This window comes from Capsicum annuum, chromosome 10, assembly GCF_002878395.1.
Source record: "Capsicum annuum cultivar UCD-10X-F1 chromosome 10, UCD10Xv1.1, whole genome shotgun sequence".
Classification (NCBI taxonomy): Eukaryota; Viridiplantae; Streptophyta; class Magnoliopsida; order Solanales; family Solanaceae; genus Capsicum; species Capsicum annuum.
Window position 1 is genome coordinate 15367779 of NC_061120.1, and position 9593 is coordinate 15377371.

The window sequence follows — 9593 nt, forward strand, 5'->3', positions numbered from 1 at the left end:
GGAGAAAATTCAAAATGGAGCAACTGCGTGCTAATTAACTATTTACTTAATATAAGTGCTAATCCATACTGCAAGGATATATGTTAAATAAAAGCACTAATTATTCATGCTAGCATTCACTAAAATAATCACATCGAGATGTCACTTCACATGCAAAATAATCATTTTTCCATTGTGATAAATTTAGAAAAAACCACAAACATTTACTAACTTTACAATACGTTTACACATGTCCATACTTTCATTCACTACGTAAAAATAATGAATAAAAGGATTCGACAAACTTTGATGGGTGGAACAATGTCAAGACGCAACACACAACAAGATTGATTGCAACAATTTCAAAAGTTAGCACTAAAAATATTACATTATTATTTTTTACCTAATAGTCCATATTGTTAAAAATAATTGAAAATTAATGAATTGCGCATCAGTGTATTCAATTAATAAAGCTGATGGAGTGTTATTTGTGGCATAATCATAACTTGTACGTTTACACTTCAACAAACTTTTTTTTCTAAGTAGATTTTTTTTCTTTTTCATATTAACAAAAACTTCACCCCAATCCTAATTTGTACTTAAGGCCCAAGAAATGACCCATGAAAAATTTATATATGCACATCAAATTGGACATAAAATGAGGACAATTTTAACAATCCACTTAGTTGGATTGGGCCCAAATTAAAGGGTCTCAAAATCGGGTTACAATAAATGGGCCCAAAGAATAGTTCCCAAATTAGAAGGTCTCAAACTCTAATCTACTATACAAAAACAAAATAAAATCGGATAAGGAAAATAATGGGGAAGATAAAAGGTCAAGTGGAAGGAAATGGTGGAGGGCAAGAAAAGACAGGTGTGGGGATTGGTTTTTAAACAAAATCGGGTGGTTTTGAACACTACTGAAAAAAGGTAAAAACCGACCACAGATTGTGGTCGAAAAAAACCGACCAAAAAACCAATCACTAGTGGTCGGATTTTAATTTTTTTAAATTTCTTTTTTAAAGCAACCACAAGTGGTAGCTTTTTTGTTTTAAAAAATCAAAATAATTATTAAAATAATTTTATTATTAATTATTATTTATTTTACAAATGAAAAAAAATAAAGAAAAAATAAAAACTGACCACTAGTGGTTGGTTTTAAAAAAAATTAAAAAATATTTAAAAAAAACGACCACTTGTGGTCGGTTTTTGAATAATTTATAAAAAAAAAAATCAAAAAAAACGATTACTAGTGGATGGTTTATGAAAAAATAATTAAAAAGTATATAAAAAATTGACCACTTGTGGTCGGTTTTTTTATTTTTTTATTTTTTAAAAAAGAAGCAACCACAAGTGGTCGCTTTTATATTTTAAAAAATTATAATAATTAATTAAATAATTTTTTTATTAATTATTATTTATTTTTCAAATAAAAATTAAAAAAATAATACAAAATCTACCACTTGTGGCGGTTTTTTAAATTTTTTTTTTTTTCAAAAAGCGACCACAAGTGGTCGCTTTTATATTTTAAACTAGTGAGAAGAAGCCTGTGCAAAGCACGGGCCCAACATCTATTCTAAATAATACTATAATAACAATCATATCAATTAATGTGACATTTTTTTAATTTTAAAAATTAAATAAATTTATTTTTTTAAGTAATTTTTGCATATAGTCTTAAAATATATTAAACTATCAATTATTATGATTTATTATTCAAATATATAATTTATTTCAAAAATTTAATTCACGATCAAAATTAAACTCTACAAATGTATAAATTAATAAAGAGTCCAAAAAATCAAATTCGATGGGCCTATATTACTATTTTTTAGATAACACGGGCTCAGTGTATGTTATTTTTTATCTCAAACAATTCGATCCAAATAGAATTTAAATAATCAATCATACTTTTAATACGTTTTTTGATATTTTAAGTTGTTAACTATTGTAGTTTATAATATTTTTTTTGTTTTCAAATAATATATGTTACTCTCCTTGTCCAAATTTTTGTAGCGTTGATAGTCAATTATATTTTAAAAATAATTTAAGTTTTTAATAATTGTGATTTATTATACTATTCTTCTATTCCAATTTAAATGTCATTGATATAATTTTGAGAATCAATCAAATATTTCATATCTTTTAAAAATTTTCAAGTTGTTAATTATTGTGATTTATAATATTTTTTACGTACTTTTTGAAATGTATAACACATTATTTTTTTTTAGATATTTTAAGTTGTTAACTATTGTAATTTATAATACTTTTTATGCAATTTTCAAATAATATATGTTACTCCCCTTGTCCAAAATTTTGTGGCATTGATAGTCAATTGCATATTTTAAATAATCTAAGTTTTTAATTATTGTGATTTATAAGACTTTTCCGTATATTCCAATTTAAGCGGCACAATGCTTAGACTATAATAATTAATTAGAGGTGATATAGTAAAATTACGATTGAAGCAAAGAAACAAACATGTCTTAGATTATTCACAATAACTAATAAGAAGTGATATAACAAAATTACTGCAAAAAGTACGTGTGATTTTAAAAAAAAAAAAAAATGGGCCTCATATAAGACGTGAAATTAATTTAAAACATCAAAATTTAAATTATCATTTAATATCTATTTTATTTTATTATTAAATATATATTTTTGTAATATTTAGATGACTTAAAATAATTAATTGGGATGATATTTAGTAAAATTATGATTGAAACAGTTGAAGCAGGCATGTCATATATGTGTGTGTATGTATGGGTATATATATATATATATATATATATATATATATATATATAATATAGTGAACGTATATTCATGACATAAGATAAACCAACCAATAATTCAACTGAGTATTTGTGAATTACGTTATGTTGTATATTATTATGAGGTAGTAAAATCAGGTATGTAATGTATATAGTATGTATTTGAATGTTGATAGCCAATTGAATATATTTATATATATATATATATACGTATATCTCGTGTAGTGATGAAATAGATATACTATTTTGTGTCAATACAATATTGAGACACGTATATTGTTGAAGTTGTAATAATATAAGACAAGTATTACGAGGTATATATACATATATCTCGTATAGTGACATATGCAGTAATCGAAAGCTTGATAATTGAATCTATATATCAAAATATTTTGAATAATGCACTGATATCATATTATTGAGGAAATAGATATACTATTTTGTGTGAATGTAGATACGCATATATTGTTGAAGTTTTATTAATGTAAGACAAGTAATCGATAATTTATCTGATTAATACGTTGTATTACGATGTATATATATATCTAATTAAAATCGATAATTTATCTGATTAACGCGTTGTATTATGAGGTATAATATCATAACTAAAATTTAATAACCAAAAATTTATCGTAATTTACAAAATTCATTGATATTATCATGCGATTGAGGAAATATACTACTCGTGTTAATGTGATGATAAAATAACTAAATATCTTATTTTTATATATATTTATATATGCATTGTATTAAATTAATTGGATATTGTTATAAATATTATAAAATTTATTAAAAAATTAATTTTTATATACATAATCTATTTTAATATCGACATTTTTATTACATTTCCCAAAATAGCAACCCTAATTCAATTCAATTTTCTTAATTCATTTACTTTCTAGCCACATTTTATATATGTCTATGTCAATTTTAGCCTAAATTCATTTCCAATTTGACCTCAAATTAAAATCCCCAATTTCAATTTCATTTGACTCCTCTCAATTTTAATCATAGTCATTGATCTCATCCGATTAATGGTTGAGATTAAATCCACCATTTATCACACTTTTAAACAAAATAACTCAAAACTCTACTTCATTTTTCACAAAAATAGCCGCACCCTCATCTCCCTCTCCTCTCCCTCTTCCTCTCTCTCTATCAACGACGACAGAACCAACGTTAAGCCGCCAGCCATCGACGGAATCCTAGGACCGCTAGCCGTCACTGCTCCAGCTTCCTCCGTTAAGCGTCACTGCTCCAGCCGGCAGCCATCTCCACCAATGCCGGCAGCACCACCAGCCGGTGAAGCAGTCGTCCACCAGCCAACCGGCAGCCTCCGTTTAGAGGTAAACTCCGTTAACTCTGTTAAGATTAACATACAAACTTTGAGGGTCTGTATAGCAACACTATTATTATAGCAACAAAAGGATCCAAGAGGGTTACTACATAGGAGAAAGAAAAAAAAATTCTTGTAGATACCATTAATCGTGGCAAAATCTACAGATATCTACATGAATAAGATAAAAAGTGCCAATCAAAAGAGTTAAAGCAAAGCTCTTCAATCCCATAGATTGAACTAATGTTCTAAAAGATAGGGTCTCTAGGTAAGTTTACTTGTCTTTGAAAGTTTCTAGATATGATCCATAAGTCCCACAGATTTTTAGTCTTCAATGTTTGAAAGATTCCACGTTTTCAAGATAATCATTAAGAACGTGCAGAATATATTTAGTTATGATTTCATAATAATAAAGATTTCCAATATTACGCAATTTTCTTATTTGCTAAAACTCCAATACAAGGAGTCATATAGTATATTTTATTAATATTTCATTTAGAGTTCTCAATACTGTTTGTATTCCTTGTGTTGTATCTTTCTAAATTGTGGCATCAAGACCGGAATTTAGTTTCTTTACTTTTCTAAAAGATAAGGTTGATCTTTCTTAAGGGTTTTAGAATATCTATACCTTGAGTATACATAAACTTGTACAATGTGCTCAAAGTTCAGTCATGTTGTAGACATGTAGTAACTTGAAAATGGAGTTGTGGATCTTTTAATTTGCTAAGCTCATTATTTTCGATATTGCAGTTTCCCATGAGAGAATCTATAAGCAGATTGAAGCTGTCATTTTAAAATACCAAGAAATTAAGAATACCAAAGGTATGTGGACATAGTGAAGCCATGTGGGGCCTTGTGCAATTCACTATTGTTGTTATCTTTCTTTGATTGTTCATATTAAAGTCTAGTGAAGTCGTGTGTGGCCTTGTACGATTCACTAGCATTGTTCTTGACATCTTGTTGGTTTTGTTGTTGCTTGAAAATTGTATTGTGAACTTGATCTTGAATGTTTAGGGACTTGGTAGGTGTTTTTATGTTTTAAATGTGATTATATTTGGTGACTTGGTAGGTTGAAAATGATTAATGTAGGGACTTTAAGGGTGACACAGTAGGTTGAAAGTGGTTAAGAGTAGGAACTTTGAAGGGAATTTTGTGTTTTGAATGTGACTTGTTTGACGACTTAGTAACTTGAAAATGGTTAAGTCTAGGGACTTTGAAGGGTATTTTTTTGTTTTGAATGTGTTTTTTGTAAACACCTAATTTTTGACTCAAACCTAATGTTTTTATACCATTTTAATGTTCAATTAATTTTTTTTATTTTTAGGCATTTTAAATTTTTCTTATTTTTTTTTTAGGTTTGTTAAAAGTTTTGAAAACTACAAAAAATAGAGTCACATTTTAATAAGTTTAAATTTTTATTTATTTAGTTATTTATTAAAAAAAATTATATTTGTTTTTTCCTTTTACTTTTAATAAAAAATCTAGTGATATTAATATTTCTTAATCATATTTCTAAGGCTAGTGTTTAACTTATTTATATTTTTATTAATTTTAAATATATTTTTATAATTTTATTTTATTTAAAATATTAATTTAAAAAAAAAACTTATCCTAAATACCTAATCTTCCCACACCCCACAATTCCCACTAAGCTACCCATCTCCCACTCTATCCACGTCCCACAACATTCTCCCCCATTATTCCCTCAACTCCTAATTCATAAACATACTCCCTATATGAACACACGACACACACACATGTAGGAGGATAAAAAAAAACAATATACCACAGATTAGGGAGAAGGAGGATGGAACATTTGAAAAAGAAAAGATGCACATTTGAGAAGCAAAAGAGTGAAAAAGAAGGGAAAACAGTAGGAAGAAAAAGAAAGAAAAATAAAACATAAGAAGGAGAGTTTGAGTTTGAAGTTCCGGTTGAGTTTTCGGTGACGTCCATCGGGCTTCTCTTTTAGTTAATTCATTATTCAGGTTTTTCCTCATCCTGCACTATTTATTTTATAAGTTTCGTTGAGAGTAAAAGTATGAATAAAATTATTTTCAATGATTTCTTATGTTATCTAGTGTGTGTATTTCGTTACTTTTATGTAGTTTGTGCTCTACATTTTTAAAATATAATTCGTTTGTTGGTTTGAAATAATATTCATTAAAATGATTTCGAGTTTTGCGTAACATAATTTTTAGAGTTGTTAATGTTAGAAGACATAGCGGTACATCTAATTAGTGCGTGATTAGTATAATTGTGTTTAAACTAGGACAAGAACATAGGATTCATGCATGCTTGCATGCATGTAAAAAATAGAAAAGAGGACACATGAAAAAAACCATAGAGAAGCAACAGAAAACAAGAGAGAAAAGAAGATTGGAGAAACAAGGGACAGAAAAAAAAAAACAGAAAGGAAATTAAGTAAGAGAAAAAACAACATGGAATACTACAAACTACATACTACCATAATAATCCTTATACTCCCTCACTGGACATGTTTTCTTTAGCAACAACAACCAATAATATACAACACACAAAAAACAAAGAAAAAGACTGCAGAGCAAAAGAAACAAAAAAAAAAAAAAAGAAAGAAAAAGAGTGACAAGTCGAGTTCAGGGTTCCTGTATGAGTTTTTGGCATTGACGTTAGAGCTTCTCTTTTGTTTTAGTTCGTCATACAGGTTCTTCGATCTTACATTATCAATTGTAAAAGTTTCTTTGTGAATCGAAGCATGAATGAAGTTATTTCAATAACTTTTATATTAGTTAGTATGTGTAGTTTATTATTTATGTGTCGTTCGTATTGTACGTCTTTATTTATAACTCGTTTGTTATTTCTAAATAATATTAGTTAGATTGATTTTGAAATTTAAATGAGATAATTTAAAAGTTATTAGTATTAAAAATTAACCTTATATTTAGTTGATGTACAATTATTATGTAGTTGTGTTGTAAACTTCAATTTACGAATCATGCATGCATGCATGTATGCAAAGACAAGAAAGATTTTTTTATTTAAAAAAAAAAAAAGAAACAAATGCATGACACACATAGAATGCAAAAATGGGTTAAAGAAAACTGGAGTGTAAAGAAAAGGAATTTGAAAAAAAAAAAAAGGGGGGGTTATAGAAAGAAGATGCGAAAGTTTTTTATTAGTGATCATAAATTGAACTTCCATTATTGATGTTTTCTCTAGCAGTGATAGTAGTAGTACACTTACTCTTCCAGTGAAGTGTGGGGTTGAGAAGGAAAGTGAACCACAAAGGGGTAGGAGGTTGTATCCTTCGTTAAGAACCTGTAACCTTCTTTTGAGTTCACTTATGTAAGAGGATGAGCCTTGAAAGAGATTAGGTTCTAATGAATGAAGTTAAATCTCTTTTTTCACATGCTTAATAACATTGTTTACAAGAATGAAAATGAATCTTCTACTTTCTTTGCATCTCTTTTGAATAATGAATTTTATTTCGGGTATTAGATCAAATATTTTAGCTGAGAATGAAATTGTAGCCAGCAGTTATTTATCTCATGTTTTGTTATTTTTTATTTTCAATTCAAGATTTTATTTAGTTATCTTAATATGTTGTATTTTGGTCATCTTAATTAACTAGAATATAAAGAGCATATAGTTAAGGGTTTGGCCCCAGAGTATGCATACGTATATCTCTTATATATATATATATATATATATATATATATATGATAAAGGCTTGAGTGATTGGGTGATATTATTATTAGAAAATCAAAGAATTTGAGTAATATTCCCTTTATAAAAGAATGAATTAGTTCCTTAACCTCTAGAAAATTAATTTTTAGCATACAAGTGAAAGTTAACGATGAAGTTGGAAAGCCCTGCTACCGACCATTCATTATAATAAAATCTAACATACCATTTGAAGCCGTTTGAATCAGGTTGGGTAGATCTAAACCTATTAGGTGCTTATTTAGATTAGAAAATGGGGGATGACTCATAAATGCCTCAAAGACATGAGAAATATACCAAAACTCGTGGTAAGGCCGAAAAGTACTACTATCGGTAAGCCACACATCAATACAATTTTAAATATATTCAAAAATAAATAAAAGCAAGATAGAAGTCACTTTTAGTCCAACAAATATTATATATCCAAAAGATTAATTTAAGCCAGACATAAGTCATTAAAGCGACCGTGCTAGAACCACGGGACTCAAGGGGTGCCTCACACCTTCCCCTCGGTCAATAGAATTCCTTATCTGGATTTCTAGATCGCAGATCAAAAATTAAGAGTCATTTCCTTTTTAATAGAGATTCAATAAGGTGACTTGAAACACCCAAACTCAATTCCAAGTGACAACTCTGTAAAATAAATAATTCCTTTTCAAAACATCACTTTAATTGAAAAAATCCATTTACTCTAAAACCAACTCCCTAGCAGGGTTGGATGCGGAGAAAAAATAGTGGTGTGAAATTTTTGATTTGATACTTAGTTGCTTGAAAATGGTTTAGTTGATGACTTTATTTGTTGAAAATGCTTAAGTTTTGGTGACTTTAATAGTGAATAAGTGTTTAGGAGGTGATGTGGTTGGTGACTTTATTAGTTGAAAATGCTTAAGTTTTGGTGACTTTAAAAGTGAACTTTTGTTTAGAAGGTGATGTTGTTGGTTATTTTATTTGTTGAAAATGCTTAAGTGCCGGTGACTTTAATAGTGAGTTAGTGTTTAGGAGGTGATGTGGTTGGTGACTTTATTAGCTGAAAATGCTTAAGTTTTGGTGACTTTAAAAGTGAACTTTTGTTTAGAAAGTGACGTTGTTGGTTACTTTATTTGTTGAAAATGCTTAAATACCGGTGACTTTAAAAGTGAATTAATGTTTAGAAGGTGATGTTGTTGGTGACTTTATTTGTTGAAAATGTTTAAGTTTTGGTGACTTTAATAGTGGATTAGGGTTTAGGAGGTGATATGGTTGGTGACTTTATTAGTTGAAAATGCTTAAGTTTTGGTGACTTTAAAAGTGAACTTTTGTTTAGAAGGTGATGTTGTTGGTGACTTTATTAGTTGAAAGTGACTTTATTAGTTAAAAATGCTTAAGTTTTGGTGACTTTAAAAATGAACTTTTGTTTAGAAGGTGATGTTGTTGGTTACTTTATTAGTTGAAAATGCTTAAGTTTTGGCGACTTTAATAGTGAGTTAGTGTTTAGGAGGTGATGTGATTGGTGACTTTATTAGCTGAAAATGCTTAAGTTTTGGTGACTTTAAAAGTAAACTTTTGTTTAGAAGGTGATGTTATTGGTGACTTTATTTGTTGAAAATGCTTAAGTACCGGTGACTTTAATAGTGAATTAGTGTTTAGAAGGTGATATTGTTGGTGACTTTATTTGTTGAAAATGCTTAAGTTTTTGTGACTTTAATAGTGGATTAGTGATTAGGAGGTGATGTGGTTGGTGACTTTATAAGTTGAAAATGCTTAAGTTTTGGTGACTTTAAAAGTGAACTTTTGTTTAGAAGGTGATGTTGTTGGTGACTTTA